The sequence below is a fragment of the Euleptes europaea genome, chromosome 10 (genome assembly GCF_029931775.1).
Source record: "Euleptes europaea isolate rEulEur1 chromosome 10, rEulEur1.hap1, whole genome shotgun sequence".
Taxonomy (NCBI): domain Eukaryota; kingdom Metazoa; phylum Chordata; class Lepidosauria; order Squamata; family Sphaerodactylidae; genus Euleptes; species Euleptes europaea.
Window position 1 is genome coordinate 12,353,637 of NC_079321.1, and position 19,033 is coordinate 12,372,669.

The 19,033-nt window shown below is 45.7% G+C and overlaps 1 pseudogene; it reads right to left on the reverse strand.

Moving 5' to 3' along the window:
• Positions 1-811: 811 nt before the first annotated feature.
• LOC130483854 (protein FAM228B-like) lies at positions 812-18,541 on the reverse strand (annotated as a pseudogene).
• Between the last annotated feature and the right edge of the window lie 492 nt (positions 18,542-19,033).

Sequence of the window (19,033 nt, forward strand, 5' to 3'; positions counted from 1 at the left end):
CAAACTAAGACTAAACATCCTTTAGTGGAAGAATTCTAAAAGTCCCTTAAGTACTTGGATGACTACTAAACGATCGGTGCCATTTTAACTTATGGATTGATCTGTCATGACCCTCTCTTCTACAGTCCCCACTCATTTTAGAAGGGGAGGAATAATGTGAGAAGGAAGCTGGGGGAAGTTGAAACTTTAGTATCATCCAAAATGAAAGTGGATTTTTGTGTGTGTCACTCCATTATTATTTTTCAAACCCACTTATGTGATAGAGAAGAGGGATTCCTCCTACATGTATCACAGCTTCAACACTAATGCAACACAGACAGCAACTGCTCAATTAACAAGTCTTTAGAAATGAACCAAGTGACCGTTCAGAGAATTTCCAGAGATGAGTTGGGCATACCCTTTGCGCATGCACTAGCTGCACAAGTAACTGCTGAGCCGTTTGAAAGCTCACATAGCTCCAACAAAAGGCTACAGTGGGGCTTAACTCTCCAGAGTTTTTTTTGCAGAGCATCCAATCCATGTGTTCCTTGAGTATTATGTAGCAAGAAGTAACACACCTTTCTAATTCTCCACATGTAAAACCGTCTGGATTAACACCACCTGCTCAACTACAATAAACTCCTGAGGATATAAAATACCACTGCAGAAGCACTTAAAGAGGCAGTTGCTGGATCTTGTGCCATACTTTATACTACCCTGTTATGCTCTTGTTACTGAGTAAAACGAATGCTGAGGATGCTGCAAGCATGCCTTACATTATTCCTGTTACTTGTGGTTTACGGCCTGATGCAATGAATCCCACAAGGTTTCGTTACGAAGCAGATTTTATTGCTGGTTTCTAACCTGTTGAGCCGCCCAGTCTTTGTTTCGCCAGAAGGTTAGACACAAAGGACAAATCTGGTTTCCAGGCAGAGGAAAATCTCTTGCTTGGCAGAAGCCAGGACTGGTCACCCCAGCACTCGAAATCCACTGTACTCCCTGTTTCTAGCTGAGTTCACTCTACGCCTTTAACAGAATGAAATTTAGCACGGTTAATGCTGTCTGCCATCAAGAAGCACCCCGGCTTGCTTCTGCTGCTGTGCCCGCTGCATACGGTGCCAGGCTAAGGCTGTTCGGACACTCAGAATTTGGCCAGCTGGCCGTGGTAATTTCCCCCCAACATTGCCTTTCAGTAGTAGCTAAAATAAAACTTCTCGTTGCCTATGGTAACCGGGTTGAGGGACAGTGTGAAATATACGGTACAAGAACAATGGCCAACCGTTCCATTAAAGTGGGGAGGTAGGATAAGCATCTTCAGCGGAAAATGTCCCCTTGGAGTTGACCAGCAGAGTAGAAGCCAAGGGGCTATAGACTGAAGCCATTCTCTGCTTTGGAGAGAGGGGGTTCCTCTCGGCATCCCTGGCTTTCGTCTTAGGTGAGCCCCTACTCGCTAGGAGCCTCTCCTTTGCTTGTATTCTCTCTGGCTCTTTACCTTTCCTATCTCTCAAACGTACGTTCCTAAAAAACAGAAGCAGAACAGGAACCGCTTTCATCTTCCCCAAAAGGCAGCCCCCAAGGATCTGCTCTCCTGCCACCCCTCCCTTGTTTCCCAGGAAGACTGAGATGAGATATGATAACCATCTTCAAGTACTTAAAGGGCTGTCATATAGAGGAGGGTGCCGAGTTGTTTTCTGTTGCCCCAGAAGGTCGGACCAGAACCAACGGGTTGAAATTAAATCAAAAGAGTTTCCGTCTAGACATTAGGAAGAATTTTCTAACAGAGCAGTTCCCCGGGAGGTGGTAAGCTCTCCTTCCCTGGAGGTTTTTAAACAGAGGTTAGATGGCCCATCTGTCAGCAATGCTGATTCTATAACCTTAGGCAGATGATGAGAGGGAAGGCATCTTGGCCATCTGAGCATGGAGTAGGGGTCACTGGGGGTGGGGGTGGAAGGCTGTTATGAATTTCCTGCATTGTGCAGGGGGTTGGACTAGATGACCCTGGTGTTCCCTTCCAACTCTATGATCCTATGATTCCTCTGCTGAACTAGGTCTCACTATAAATTATGGAAAACAAGGAAAGCAACTGTATTTCCATAGTCCCCAGTTCTGTTCTCAGCATCACCACAGATGCCAGGAACTGCTCATTCCCAGTCCTTTGCCTCAGGTGAGGTTCAGATTACTTTCCAGTTCAATCCCCAGGCTATGCCTGCAGGCCTGTGGCTGACCAAGACCTTTCATGCTCTCTCATTTTCTGCTGGGGATCTAAGAGTCCCAGCGCTTCAACATCATGAGGGATCTTACCTTCTTCCTTCATGTGTTCCTTTCCACAGAGAAAGGCTCCCACAGGAGGAGGCAAGTGTAGGATGGGAACAGTGCCTCCGTTGTGTGCGTGTTCATGATCATGAGGGCTCTCTTCTCCTGATCAAGCAGGGTTAAGGCTTCCTGACAAAAGCAAACCCTAGCACCACAGGGGGTAGTATTTTGAGCCCTGGAGACCACTAAGCAATACATGGAGGAATCAGGCAAGAGGGAGAGGGGCTGTGGCGCAATGGAAGAGCCTCTGCTTTGTATGCAGAAGGGGAAGGGCCGTGGCTCAGTGGTAGAGCAACTGCTTGGCATGCAGAAGGTCCCAGGTTCAATCCCCGGCATCTCCAGTCAAAGGGACTAGGCAAGTAGGTGATGTGAAAGACCTCTGCCTGAGACCCTGGAGAGCCGCTGCCGGTCTGAGTAGACAATACTGACTTTGATGGACCCAGGGTCTGATTCAGTCTAAGGCAGCTTCATGTGTTCAGAAGGTACTACGGTCAGTACTTGGCATCTCCAGTTAAAAGAACAAGGCAGGAGGTGCTGCAGAAGATCTCAAAGACCTTGGACAGCTGCTGCCCGTCTGAGTAGACAATACTGACAGTTATGGACCAGTGGTCAGATTCAGTACAAGGCAGCTTCATGAGAGAGAATACTCCCTATGGGTCTCTGGGAAACTGCCAACTAAGTCTCAGGTTGTTGCAGCTCTCAGTTCTGGAAAAGCAACCTCTAAAGCCAACTGTTGTTGATATGGCTTTCCAGATGCCCCTACCCAAGATTCTCATTGTGTCACCATTAGCTGAGGTTACACAAGGAATGGGCTCAAAATTCACACACAAAAAATATTCTCCAGACAGCCTTGCCCTCAGACAGCCTTGCCCTTGGAAAATAATAATTTTCAAAAGACCACCACCAAGATATACAGAAACATCCGTGTGCATACAAAAGCCTCTTCCTGGATCTTGCTTTTTAAGCTACAAGTTGTATCTTTGAAAGAATGATCCTCCTGTTGCCCAACGTGATCTACTTTCCCCTGAGAATGGAAAAAAGATGTAGACAAGCTGGAACGTGTCCAGAGGAGGGCAACAAAGATGGTGAGGGGTTTGGAGACCCAAGTCCTATGAGGAAAGGTTGAAGGAAATGGGTATGGGTATGGGTATGTTTAACCTGAAGAGAAGACTGAGAGGGGATATGATAACCACTTACTTGAAGGGCTGTAATATAGAGGAGGGTGCAGAGTAATTTTCTGTTGCCCCAGGAAGTCGGACAAGAACCAACGGGTTGCAATTAAATCAAAACAGTTTCCATCTTGACATTAGGAAAAATTTTCTAACAGTTAGAGCAGTTCCTCAATGGAACAGGCTTCCTCAGGAGGTGGTAAGCTCTCCTTCCCTGGAGGTTTTTAAGAGGTTAGATGGCCATCTGTCAGCAATGCTGATTCTATGACCTTAAGCAGATGATGAGAGGGAGGGCATCTTGGCCATCTTCTGGGCATGGAGTAGGGGTCTCTGGAGGTGTGTGTGGGGGAGGTAGTTGTGAAATTCCTGCATTGGGCAGGCGGTTGGACTAGATGACCCTGGTGGTCCCTTCCAACTCTATGATTCTATTCTACGTTTCTATGAAGACAAGATTTCAGAGGGCCAGATAAGTTAGCAGTCATCGATAGGCCCTTCTGGTACAGAACCTTCTGAAACATCACGCTCTTTTACTAGAAAAGCCTTGGTTGGGTCAATTAGTTCATGTACCATGCTAAGTAAGTAAATGTGCGCAGAACTTGTTGAGTTACAGGCATGAAACTTTTTGAATAGGCCTGTCAAACTTTACCTGCTCTTTTGACGGATCTCACTGTCAACGTAGCTAGATGGGATTTTCAGCCACTCTGTCGGATTCATAACTTGCCGGCTCAAAGGAAGAATGGGCAGATCGGCCTTATAGAGTTCGCTCATCTCTTTGGAAGAGTACATTCTTCCTGTACCAAATTTTAAAAGCGTGAAGAACATTTCCATAAGCTACAGCGGCTGATCTTGCAAAGATACTATTAGGAGCCAAATTCACCCTCCAACATTTACCACCCTTTTATGGTACCACTGATATGTCATGATCTTTTGGAATGACCCCAAGTGACCATTACTGCATGTTTCATTGTCCCCATCCCATCCATTACAGATACTTGTAGGTCATTTATGCATGGGGGTTTTACCTGAGGGTTGTTGCTCGCTGGACCCACACTTTTCTGTTGGGAATCTCTGCACCAGCAGTCTCAAATCAAATTAAGTCCCTCTAAATGCTGCTTTGCAATTGGCTTACTTTGCAGTGCTCACTGTGAGAGAAAATCCCCAAATCCCAATTGCCACATAAAAAGGCATTTTAAGAACAAAAAACGGAGCAATCTGAAAGAAGGGGGGGGAATCCAAGCCTCAGTTTTAAAAAGCCTTTCTGCTGCTCAGAAAGAGCTCCTGGGAAGCAGGAAGTATTTGAATGCCCGCCTCTTTACACGCTGCTTTGAGATTGGCTATGAGAGTGCTTTGCCTTCTGCACTGAAATTTCAGATGGGCTGAGCTCAGGGGAGAGGGAAGAAACAGAGGAATGGGAAGACCCGGACATTGCGAGGGCTGGGTGCGAGCTCATTTCTAACGGATGGAAAACTCATGCAGAACTCCAAGGAACAACCAAGTCAGACAGGGGGCACATGAGAGCCCAGGTACCCGTACATAAATGACCTCAGGATAAAATATGAAGTTGGGGGAGGAGAGAATGGCATATGATGCCTGGCCCTCTGTGTTAGGCTCCCCAAAACTATCAGGCTCCCCAAAACTATCAGTCTGGGATAGATTATGCTTCCCAGAAACTAAGCAAGACGGAATACCTGTGTCACATTGTCGGATAATCCCTTCCTCAAGATATCTTTCTTGTACATCCTTTAGCAAGGGATCACATAAAGGTGGCACTGAAATCTATAAAAACACAGTGACGTTCATAATGCTGCACTTTAAAAACCGCCTCCCACCACATCCTCAAGTGACCGAGCCCTTTATTTCCTTATGCAGGGTTGAATCCAATGCAAGATTTCCACTTGCGCTAGAGCTCTTTTGTAAGCAAGGGACACAAGATTGCGGTAGCCACTTGTACTAAGTCAAACTTATTGTGTTCCCACATGCGTTTCCACATGCACAAGATCACATGCATTTTCTGGGCACTATAATATAAAGGGATGAGCGTGCTTCATCTTGCACAAGATCTTGTGCATGCGGAACTGCGGTAAGTCCATTTATCTTTCCACTTGTACATAGCTCAATCCAAGCCATAGTGGTGTTACACATTTACAGGGAATGTTACAGAGAACTTAAATGCCCCAGCAGCCCCCACTGATGTTCATGGAAGCTGATCTCACAGCATAATAAAGTTTGCAGTTATTTCTGAAATAAGTGCTTCAATTCAAGCAATAGCATTATCTTGCAACTCTTCATAACTATTAGCTACAGCATACTTCATAACTTTGGGCCAGTCACTCACTTTCAGTTTAACCTACCTCACAGGGTTCTTGGGAACTGAAGGAGGGAGACCCATATATGCCATATATGGAAGGGTCGGATAAAAATGCACGAGACAGACAGATGGGCGGACCACCTTGTTCTCATTTGGCTGGCATATCTGAACATCCTGAGGGCATACAACTATTGCGTAATGGAGTGGCATATGGCAATAGTAAGGGTGTTCAAAATGCTATGCTGGCATATGGATCAGAGGTAACCAACAAAATTATATATCTGATTTCATTTATATCCTGGTTGTTCTCAAGCAGGAAAACCAGAGAGTTTGGTTTTATCTAGGATCCAGCAGAGATTAGCCCAAGGCCTATTTTCAAATCTCAGATCTCACCCCAAGAACACTAACAGGTCTTTTATGTAGAGACGTTTCCCCGCGGTCACCCCCGCTGACTGCTTTGGGGCTTCCTTTTGCTTATGCATGCCTTTTCTGCCCGTCAGAGGTCCCCTCACTCTCCCCCCGCGCTTTGTCCGCACTTTCCAGATTCTGGCTAAAACAGTACCTGGAAAACACAGGCAAAATGAGCGGGGAGAGGGAAGCGACCTTTGGCTGTTGGAAAAGGCATGCATAAGCCAAAACAAGCCCTGAAGCAGTCGACGGGGGTGACCGAGGGGAAGTGTCCCTGCATAAAAGGCCACAGAATCCTCATGTGGGTGGAGAATTACAAGCTGAATGTCATGGGTCTGCCTACCGACACCTCCTCTGATGAGGAAGAAATGGAGGAAGCCAGCTCCAGTCCTCGGGTGCTACAGGAAGACCCGCCGGACAAGGAAGAGACTTTGATGGGTAAAGGAAGGGCCCAGCCAGGAAGCCTTTGATGCTTAGCAGAGGTGATGGGGGGATTAGGAAAAGTCATTAAGTTCAAGCTAACAAAATGGCCTCTCCATATTTTCTCAGCTGAAAAAAATCCTGAAAAAGCCATTCCAATAAAAGTTGTCTTCTCCAGACACTAATAATATCATTATCAATGCTTCTGCTTGTAGTGTGCCTATGTAAACAGGAACCACACTTGACATCATACCTGCCAGATGCCTGTACTCCTCCAAGAGAAAGGATCATAGGCAGAAGGACTGTAGCTGTCTAAATATGCACCATGCTGTGGGAAGGAAAAAAACCTGCAGTATAACAACACTTAAGGAGCAGCTAATAACTGTACATCTTAAGGTATCGCAAAGGGAATATGCCAAACAATTCACAAGCCCTCTGTCCTCAGTGCCTTTAGTTTCATTATCGTTTACTTAGTGTAAACCGCATCTGTCTGCATCAGCTTCGCAACAACAACATTCTGGAGTGGGAGATTTGCCCAGAGAAATGGTCACCTCTGTATCAATCAACCCGACAGTTTATAAACATCAGCAATTGGCCATGGCATAAATTTAAAGCGATCGCCTTTTTTCTTGATGTGCCATCAAGTGCCAGATAGGACGGGGGAAATCTTGCTGCTCTTCGAGAATCATCTTCTGGATCACGTTTTGATTGGCTTATACTGGTCAGGGGGGGTCAGTGGTCCAGTTTCCTATAAAGTTAGCCTAGAACCATCTGGCACACATTTTTCCAAGCATGGAACACCATCAAGACCAGTAATGCGCCTGGGACCATCTTGTGGAATCCCCTACCTGCTGCTTTGCTACTTTTGCTGATTTTAAGATGTTGTAACCTGCCTCCCTTCTGCCTGTAAGTTGATGTTAGGGAAACTAGATTTTGTTATTTTGTTGCACCTGCTTGTCCTTTGCCTTATGCTTAAAGCCTGAACCTTTTCTTTCATCTTTTCAATAAAGCCTGTTGCATTTACTGGTGTCTTCCACTGTGTGGGTGAGAGTCCAAACCCGGTTTCAGCCAAACTATCAAAAAGGAGATTCATTCCAAGGTCCCACGTTTGGGGACTGGGGAATCAAATCATCCTTGCAAGGATGTGGTGGGTCGGAAACCCCCACCTTTGACAAGATTATAGGGTAGGGAATTCAGGAGAAAGGTTACTTGGCCTTCTAAGCTAATGTAAAGTCTTACACTTCCACTACTGGACATCATCAGGCCAAAACACTGGGGCCTTTTATGCAGGGTCGTTTCCCCGCAGTCACCCCCGTTGACTGCTTCAGGACTTCCTTTGGATTATGCGTGCCTTTTCTGCCTGTCAGAGGTCGCCTCGATCTCCCCGCGCATTTTGCCCTTGTTTTCCAGATGCTGTTTTAGCCAGAATCTGGAAAATGCGAGCAAAACACGGGGGGAGAACGAGGGTACCTCTGACGGGCGGGAAAGGCATGCATAATCAAAAGAAAGCCCCAAAACAGTTGGCCGTGTTGACTGCGGGGAAACGTCCCTTCATAAAAGGCCTATGCTTATTCACCCTTCAGCATTATCCAGGCTGCAATTTTTAGTACAACGGCTCCAAAATTTTGATTTGTGTAAATCTGGTTAGAAGGGATCTCTGTTTTTGTAGACACAAGTGAATTTAAGCCCATTTATCTGCCATGGCTTCATACCAAGGAACCCTCTGAATTGCAGTTTGGTGGAGGTGCTAGAGCTCTTGTAACAAACCCTTAGCATCCTCACTAAATCCTCAGTGTGGTGATCATTATGTTCAAAAATATCTTGAAACCAGTTATATGTGCACTGAAAAATGCATCCCAAAAACAGGTCCACTCCGTAAGCAGTATGAAAACCTGCAGTTAGGCTTTCATTTCAATATATACATTACAAGGAAGGCAGCTCACTGAACAAGCTAATACAAAAATACATTCCTGTTCCACGGAGCTTACAATCTTGTGTAGATTATACATTTTACAGTCTTAAAAGGAGAATTATGCTAGACCAGGGAACCCCAACGTGGTACCATGGCGACCGGCGACATCTTTCCTGGCACCTGCCAAGTGCTTTTAGAAATTGGGTGGAGCCAGGTGAGGGCTTCTGCCATTGGAAATTTGATTTTTTAAAATGTTGCTTTGACAGCAGCTGCCACCACAGCACAAAGATCTTCACTGTGTGACTGAAAGTAAGCTGTGGCAGCCATTTTGTGGCTGGCTCGGCCTTCTGTGGCAGCCATTTTGTGGCTGCACCCACCACACTGTGTCAGAATTCCAAAGGTATCCGCAGCCTCAAAAAGGTCGGGGACCCCTGTGCTAGACAACTGGAGTACAAAGTCCATAATCGCAATGTCTCATTACTTCTCTCTTTTATTCTACGACAGCCGCAAGAGCAGACAGCACTGCGCCCAACAGATCTTTTCCCCAAGTTCCTCAACACCATGCACTGAATACTTGAGAAACACTGCACCTGAATCTCGTCTGCTCTGTAGCATAACCATCCCTTATTTACAGGCCAAGGAAAGCTAAGCATCTTCTGTCTTCAAGGGTATTTAACGCTGTCGCTATTCTTCATCCGAGCTTGGTATCTCCTGTGGGTTTGGATAGGTGGAGGTATGGGGAGGAAGAAAGGATTATGGGAATGGTAAGCGCTGAAGTCACGAGAAAGAGACTTTTTGGGAGCTGGAGGCTCTTGTGAAGGTTCTTCAGAATGTGAAACAGAGGGTTTGGAAGCAGGAGGAGAGGGAGAAGGAAGAGGAGCAGGAAAAACAGTCGGAGAACTGGTCGACGCTGAAAAGGGCAGATGAAAGAAGGGTGAATGAAAGAAGAGAGAGGACGAGTGGAGATAAGGAGGAAATGGAGGAAGAAAGTGAAAGAAATAAGGTGGGACTGAAGGAGGGAGCAAGATGGAAGGGAGAACTATCATTGGTGGAGATGTGGAAGGGGAGAAGGAAAGAAGAGAGAATGGAAATGGAGGAAGGAAAGAGGGGAAGTATGAACGCTCAGAAGGGCAAGAGGACTCAAAAAGTGGGAGATATGGAGGGAGGAGCACACAAACAGAGACTGGGGATCCAGGAGCACAGCAAGCCTAATGGAAGAAAAATACAAGGAAGGTAGGAAAACAAACATATGAAAGAAAGGTACAGGATGCAATCCAAAGAATGAAGTTAGTGACGGAAAGTTACTGATTCAATATACACGTTTCTCCGTTTTACTACAAAAGGTGGTCAAATAAAACCAACAATATATATGGGCTGCAGTCTTAACTGGGAAAGCTTTTTCATAGTAAACAGACCAGGGATCCATCTGCAGGCATTTTTAAAAACTGACTCATAGGGATATTCCAGCTCACCCTATTGACTGGTGCCTGTTCTTGATACATCATTGTCTACTTTTGCCTGTCCAGGGTAGCTTTTTAAAACACTGATTGTGTGAATGGCTAGAATTGATATTCTTCAGGATTCAGCTCCCTCCCTCCCCAGGGTCTTTAGAAATTAAATCTGTGTGTGGAAGGGTGGATGCCTCTTCTCTCTAGAACTCATCAGTTTACACGAACCCAAAGGACCATGAGCAGATGGGGAGGGGCTGTGGCTCAGTGGTAGAGCATCTGCTTGATATGCAGAAGGTCCCTGGTCCAATCCCCGGCATCTCCAGTTAAAGGGACTAGGCAAGTAGGTGATATGAAAGACCCCTGCCTGAGACCCTGGAGAGCCATTGCCGGTCTGAGTAGACAATACTGACTTTGATGGACCAAGAGTCCGATTCAGTATAAGGCAGCTTCATGTGTAGGCACCTGGTTGGCCACTGTGTGAACAGACTGCTGGACTTGATGGGCCTTGGTCTGATCCAGCATGGCTTTTCTTATGTTCAGAAGTCCATTTCACACACTGCGTCTGCTGAGGTCAGTTTCTGAACTCTTATACTGTAGGGCAATTATGTTTTCCCAATATATTGTTAAAACACAAAGGCTAGTTGCAAGACAGCGGAGGATAAGCTACTGCCGTGTCAATTAATGCAACGTACAGCAATCGCAGTAGAATCATCAGTGGTGTACAGTGACATGAGGAAAGGGCTCAAGCAGTGGGCTCTCGGCACGAGAACATTGCCAGCGTGTCTTATTTTCACCTGTGGCCTTTTATGCAGGGACGCTTCCCCACAGTCACCCCAACTGACTGCTTCGGGGATTCCTTTTGATTATGCATGCATTTTGCGGCCGTCAGAGGTTGCCTCGTTCTCCCCACTTGTTTTGCCCACATTTTCAAGATTCTGGATAAAGCAGCATCTGGAAAATGTGGGCAAACTGCAGGGGGAGATCAAGGCGACCTCTGATGGCCGCAAAACGTATGCATAATCAAAAGGAAGCCCCGAAGCAGTTAGTGGGGTGACCGCGGGGAAACGTCCCTATATAAAAGGCTCATGACACACTTCGGTTTTGCTTCCCTACACCCACAAATATGCCATCAGAACTCCATGTAGTTTAAGGTTCTAGTACAGAAAGTAAATACATTTTCAAACTGGAAGCAGAGTAATTTGAAGTCTCCCCCATCACACTTCACTGTAGTCAATAAGAGCTTTTGGGGGAGGGGCGTCAAGTCACAGCTGACTTATGGCAACCCCGTAGGGTTTTCAAGGCAAGAGACGTTCCGAGGTAGTTTGCCTTTGCCTGCCTCTGCACAGCGACCCAAGACTTCCTCAGTGGTCTCCCATCCAAGTACTAACCAGGGCCGGCCCTGCTTAGCTTCCAAGATCTGACAAGACAGGGCTAGCCTGAACTATCCAGGTTGGAACAAGAGCTAAACAAAATGTAACATAGTGTTGGAAGCCACGGGGTGTGTGTGTTCTCCTCAAAGTGGGTGAGATGAAGACAGATCCTGTAGCAATTCATTTATAATGGCAACTTCTCTCAGATTCTCCTTCAGCAGCACAGTGCCTAGCATTATGGTGATAAACTAGCTTACACCAGGTTTACAATGATCAACAGAGAAACGAAAACATTTCTGAAAACCAATGCCCGCTGCTCATAAGATCATATACCGTAATTTTCCGTGTATAAGACAATGTTTTTTTTCTTTTGAAATTTGCCCCAAAATTGGGGGTCATCTTATACTCGGAAGCCTGCGGTTGCCGAAGGCCCCGCCCGTCAACAACCCGGTTTGAACGCCAGCCACCGGCCGGCCAGGGCAACAGGCCTCTTTCCCCACTCGCTTTCTTCCCCGCCCGTCAGCTTTCTTCCCTGCCCCTCAGGCTTCTTTTTCCACTCGCTTTCTTCCCTGCCCGTCACCTGTTGGGCGGGGAAGAGAGCAAGCGGCGAAAGAGGCCTGTTGCCCTGGCCGGCCGGCATCCAGCGTTCAAACCGGTTGCCACCCACGCCTCGGTTTGAATGCCGGCCGGCCAGGGTGACCAGCCTCTTTCCCCGCTCGCTGTCTTCCCCGCCCAACAGCTGACGGGCGAGGAAGAAAGCGAGCAGGGAAGAAAGCGAGCAGGGAGAGAGGCCTGTTGCCCTGGCCGGCCAGTGGCTGGTGTTCAAATCAGTCGCTGAGGGGTGGGGCCGGTGGACAGCTGACAGGCGGGGAAGAGAGCGAGCAGTGAAAGAGGCCGGTGGCCCTGGCCAGCTGGTGTCCGGCATTCAAACTGGTCGCCGCCGGCCCCGTCCGTCAGCTGTTGGGCGGGGTGGCCGGCGACTAGTTTGAACACCAGATGCCGGCCAGGGCAACACCCTCATGTATAAGACGACACCCCCCCCACTATTTTTAACTAAAAATTAAGAAATCAATATTGATTTCTTAATTTTGGGTTAAAAAAAATAAGGGTCATCTTATACATGGGGGTGTCTTATGTACGGAAAAATACGGTAATTTATCATTTTCTTACGGTAAATGTATATAATTTACTTATATTAGTTGATGGTGAAAAGAGTTACTTCACTTAATTTACAATATATTTTACAATCACTTTATAGTCACCCTCACAACCCTGTGAGGTAGGTCATTAGTAGTCTCACTTTTAGTGCTGTGGATTAGCAACTTGTCTAGGCTACACAGCAAGGTGTGAGGTATATTTGTACCCAAGCCTTCCAGTTTCTAATCCGGCCAGGGCAACACTTTATCTACTAGTCTACATTCCAAGGCTGTATGACTAGACTTCTTCTATTGTTCATCACCCACCTAGTCCCATGCACTTCATTGAAGGTAAGCAGTGCATATTAGATCTTAGGGTCTAATCTCTTGTTTGCTCTGCATGTGCATTCAAGGTTACTGGTGTGATTTTTTTCACAAGTGTGCAAGCGCGCCATCAGACTATTTACACATTGCTTTCCACCTTCACACCCACCTTGTGACCAACATTTCCATAGTTCTAAGTATAAAGTCCTCGGGCATGGAAGAACTCTGATAATGTGATAGGCGTGCATCCAAGCAGGTGAAACAAGCCTCTATTTGGCAAAATGCTGTTAACAGATGATCCAACACACATCACAGGTAAAGCCATGCTTTTAAGGTTTAATTTAGTAAAAATATATGAATGAATGAAGAAGAGAACGCTAAATATAGCTGTCTGCTCTTTGCCCTCCATCACACACATCCTCCATATGGCAAAAAAAATTGGGAATAGGTTTCTTCCCCGTTTTGGAATATGGAAATTAGAAGTACTAGAAATTGCCCATGGCAGGGAAGAAGCAAGTGATGAGAGCGACCGCCTTCTGCTCTGTCCAAAACAGGACATGAGGACACAGCTGCCAAGGAATGTGGCTGCCAGGATCTCATGGTTGTCTCATCTTTGGGACAAATTATGGCCAATTTCTATGCAGAAGAAAAAATATTATTTGTATTGCTTTTTGAAAAGCAGGAATACAGTCCTCCTGTTGTCTATTCAAACCTTGATAATGCTGAAGCATTCTGTGAAAACCCAGAAATGACGACATCCAAACCCAGATTTATCTTCAGGACACAATGAAGGCAGCCCAGCTCCGCGTGTGAGCTGTGAACCTGATCTGCTCTGAGAGGCAGGCTTAACCTCTTCTAAGCCCCAGCTACCTAGGGAGGTGGTGAGCTCCCCTTCACTGGCAGTCTTTAAGCAGAGGCTGGACAAGCACTTGTCAGGGATGCTCTAGGCTGATCCTGCATTGAGCAGGGGGTTGGACTAGATGGCCTGTATGCCCCTTCCCACTCTATGATTCTACAAACCACTGGACCCTAAGCTTCATTTTATATCACAAATATTACACCAAGGAGTGAGGTGAAAATTTCTCTCGCTATAGTAAATGAAAATCTAAATAATGTTATTCTCGTCTGGCACAACGAACAACACAGGCACAGAGGTACATTTATCTATCTGAATAGGAACTGGCAACAACTGAAGGCCCGGTTATGCGAGTCTCTTGCTACCGAAATAACAGAATACACACAACAATTTTACTAGCAAGCTTCCAAATGCAGTTCTCCAAGCAACAGTCGTGTTTCTTTCCCAATACCTGTTTATTACAGTAGTTCAAGTAAAGGGAGAGTTGTTTTCTTTTTCTTTCCTCTATTTCTTCACTTGACTGGCTGTCCACTTTGTCCTGAATTTTCCGCAGAAGCGGGCTTGAGACATTCTCAAACCATTTCTTGTACTGCATTTCCTTCCTCCTTAGAGCTAGCAAATCATTGTGCTTCAAATACCTGTCTACTTCCTGATGGACAGAGAGACAGTTAATTAAATGCAGCCAGGCGCCTTATAAAGCTGTAAAAGCAAACTGCAGGCTTCAAAACCAATTCTGCAGCATAAGAATGGAGAAGAAGTCTACCTATAAGCTAAATGATATCTGATAAAGAATAACGGTGGTGGAAATTGCTGTCAAGTGACGGTCAATTTATGGCGACCCTGAAGGGTTTTCAAGGCAACAGACGTTCAGAGGTGGTTTGCCACTGCCTGCCTCTGTGTAGCAACCCTGGACTTCCTTGTCGGTCTCCCATCCAAGTACTAACCAGGGTTGACTCTGCTCAGCTTCCGAGATCTGACAAGATTGGGCTAGCCTGGGCTATCCAGGTGAGGGCTATAGAATAATACAATTATATCAAAAGACCCTTTTTGCCTAAGAACTTTCAAAAGATAAAGATAAGGCAAGCAAAGCCCACTGAAGGGCCAACACAATTCATTAGTTGTGTTGCGCTATAAACCAAGGGGGGAGGACGAGGAGGAGGACAAAGAAGAAGAGGAAGAGGAAGTGGGGCTGAGAGAGCGTGACTTGCCCAAGGTCACCCAGCTGGCTTCATGTGGAGGAGTGGGGAATCAAACCCGGTTCTCCAGATCAGACTCCACCGCTCCAAACCACTGCTCTTAACCACGACACCACGCTGGCTCTCCTGGATCCACAAATTCCATGTGCGATTACTTCCAGCACAGGCAGCCATGTCCAGTCCAGCCATTCTTAGTGGCTAAGGCACACGTGGTTGCAGGAGCTGTGCAACACCTACTGAGGCTGCTCTGGCTAGCTGGTGTAACTGCAACTGCTTGCAGCTAATAACTGCAATGCCTTGCTGTGCCGAATAACTGAATCCAGACCACTAGCACCTGCTGTAGAGTGGACAAGATGTGGGAGGGCCCCGAGATGCAAGCAGGCCTACTGTACAAGGAGGAACAGAAGCACCCGCTTGATGTGGACAGAATCGAGCGGGTGCAGAGGAGAGCGACAAGGGTGATCAGGGGCCTGGAGACCAAGCCCTACGAAGGAAGGCTGAGGGAGTTGGGAATGTTCAGTCTGGAGAAGAGGAGGTTGAGGGGGGACATGATTGCTCTCTTTAAGTATTTGAAGGGCTTTTGCTTAGATGAGGCAGGGAGCTGTTGCTGTTGGCAACAGAAGAGAGGACTCGCAATAATGGGTTTAAATTGAGGGCGGAAAGGTACCAGCTGGATATTAGGGAAAAATTTTTACAGTAAGAGTTGTTCAACAGTGGAACCAGCTACCTAGGGAGGTGGTGAGCTCCCCCTCACTGGCCGTCTTTAAGCAGAGGCTGGACAAGCACTTGTTAGGGATGTTCTAGGCTGATCCTGCATTGAGCAGGGGGTTGGACTAGATGGCCTGTATGGCTCCTTCCAACTCTATGATTCAGACACAGCACAGTTTGTACATAGGGCCCAGAGACTGTGGTGGAGCAATACAGCAAAGAGCATGGGAATAATGAAGGGGTGGGACTACAAATGCAGGAGGAAAACAAGGCCAAGGGGAGGTAAGCAGACATAGTGCTGCATTTCCTATCTAGTTAGTAACAGACTGGCCCTCAAGGAGGCAGAAAGATACTATGGGGACCAGTATAGATCTTCTATTTATTTAAGGGTACTTCTAAAACAGAAGATTGTCATGCACAAGTTAAACCCATCTTCTTGTTGTTTCCAAAAAACCATCTTGATTCTGCCCCCCAAAATTAGACAATGTCTTCATTATAATGGGATACAGTTGCTAGTGAATTAATCCCGTTTATAACGGATGGGCTGCATCCTCTCAATCCACTCAGCTAAGGGTGGCACATTTCGTTGATGTGAGGCACACACACCCAAGTGAAGAAGTTTCATGCTTCACTGGGATGTGCCTTGTACTGATGGAACACACTACTCTTAGTTGAACGGGTGATAGGACCATGATCCATTGCTCCTGTGTGTGTGCAAAGTGCTGTCAAGTCGCAGCCAACTTATGGTGACCTCAGCAAGGGGCTTTCAAGGCAAGTGAGAAGCAGAGGTGGTTTGCCATTGTATTCCTCTGCAGAATTTTCCTTGGTGATCTCCCTTCCAAATACTGACCCTTCTTAGCTTCCGAGATCTGACAAGATCGGGCTATATTCTTGAGAAAACATAAGCTTTCACCAAAATTAAAATGTGCATTAAAGAGCTTGATTATAACAGCACTACTTTTTGTGCTCGCTGCGTTTGTTCATCTCAGTTTTTCGGAATACCACCACCCGTTTGCCCGTTTATACTTATTATTTGACAACCCCTCTTCTTTCTAGAGCCTTCTGTTTAGCTAGACTGAATGCTATCCCCTCTATGGTCATGAAAGGCAGAATTTTTAATATATCATATCCAGAAAGGACATGTCCTTGCCCTTCTGGCTCTATTGATTCACTAGCTCATGCCCTTTTGGAATGCCGCTTTTATGAGGAACTTAGATCACATCTCTCCCCTATATAAATTTAATGCCTCTGTGTCCAATATAATACCTTTTTAATGAAGTTACAGGGATCCCAAGGCTACATGGTCAGTGGCAATATTTATTTCAGTCCTTATACCCCTCAAACATTAGATTTAAAATTATGCTACTCAAGATCAATGGATCAAGGAGCTTCTAAGGGATGAAAGGAAAGGAAAGGAAAGGAAAGGAAAGGAAAGGAAAGGAAAGGAAAGGAAAGGAAAGGAAAGGAAAGGAAAGATCGGGCCATACCCTGCCACCTTCCCTCCCGCATTGCCCCTAGCAAAACAAAAACTCCAGACAAACTTGTCATGCCCAAAGAAAAGGCTTTAGACACAAAGGTATTTCGACACTCATTCTCGAAAACACAGGTTTTTTCAAATCTGTATGCCTTCCTTAACACTTAGAAAGACAAACCGCAAATGGACTGTTGTGTTCCTTACCCTCACAAAGCAGTTTTCTCTTTCCAGCAGGGTCAGGGCGGAATCACCTACATACTGTTGTCCACTAACTACAGCCTAGTTTAAAAAAAAAGCCAGCAACATCTGTGAAATAGAATTGCTAAATAAAAATATAATTAATTAAAAATAGTTTTGGATGTAGATCAGCACAGCAGAATAGATTTCATGAGCAGCAAAAAGAGGAGGAAAAGAAAATTACTTTGAAAGCTTTCCCAGGAACAAAATACAGCCTCGCATGATACAACTGAACGTATCTATCAAACTGGAGGTGAAGTGGAATAAAAACATCAAATGAATAAAAGTGCTGAGGACAGCTGCATCATTACTACATATTCTGTCAGAGGGTCTGAAGAAAAGCAAACTTCAGGGGCCAGGACGGTCAATCCAACGAATAAATTAGTTTAGTACTGTAAAGATAGCAAACGGAAAAGACTGATCAAATCTTGACTTCAAATATTTAAAGTTTCAGCATAATTCCTAAATATCACATAGAGCTATGTTCATATAAAGAAAACTATATCGTAAAAACTGTACCTGGGTAACTAGTTAGCCACACAAGAATCAACTGAATCACTGGGTTGAGAACAAGAGTTTAATGACAAACAGTGACTAACTGACCAAATGCCAGAACAAAGCTACAATCTGCACTGGACAATATGCTAAGCAGAGTGGTAATTAGTCATTAACAGTGCAGTCCTAAGCAGGGTTACTCTTCTAAGCCCATTGACTCCAACTGACTTAGAACCCTGTAAGGATTGCACTGAACACATCTGTTTAGAATCCTACTAACGATTGCACTGAGCAGGTCTGTTTAGAACCTACTAAGGATTGCACTGAACAAGTCTGTTTAGAATCCTACTAAGGATTGCACTGAACAGGTCTGTTTAGAATCCTACTGAAGTCTATTCAATGGGGCTTACTCCCAGGAAAGTGTTCTTGGGATTGTACTGCAAGTTGTTTTCAGCTCTACATGCATATATTACTTAGCCAAATCACTACTGCCCTGTAAAAAGTTATTTCAAATCGTACAAAATAATTGCCGTCTCCTCATTTAAAAAATCCCCATGCAGAGCAGACAGGAATGTAATCGCACCTCATCCACATTCAATAAATTGCATGGAACTCAAAGAACAGATGGTGCCTGAAGGAGCTGTAAGCCATTTTGATATCTGTACCTTGTAGCAGTACTTTTTTTTTTAGCCTCCTCTTTTGCCAGTATCCATTTCTGACTCATCCCCCAGACTCATCGGTACCTGCATAGCAGACAAATGCTTCTGTGTGAGCCAGCTTTCTGAAGGTTTCGTCTTCAAAGACAGGATGTTTCTTCCAGTCTCGTTCAGTGAGGAAACTGCTGGAAGAGACTTACAAAAGGAGGGAGGGATTGTAATCAAAGCACTGTCTTCAGACCATCCTGCAATTCAAGTGTGACAGCATTACCTTTCCTGCCATTCACCCAAAAATATGTTAACGTGGACTGCAACTCCACGTCACGGAAATGCTTCTGCTTGCAGAGGAAGAGTTGGGTTTTATACCCCACTTTCTTCTACCTTTTTTATGAAGTCTCAAAGCGGCTTATAGTCACCTTCCCTTCCTCTCCCTACAACAGACACCTTGTGAGGTATGTGGGGCTGAGAGAGTTCGGAAAGAACTGTGACTAGCCCAAGGTCACCCAGCTGGCTTCATGTGCAGGAGTGGGGAATCGAACCTGGTTCTCCAGATTAGGGTTCGCTGCTCTTAACCACTGCACCACGATGGGTCAACATGATTTGAACATATCCTTCTGGAAT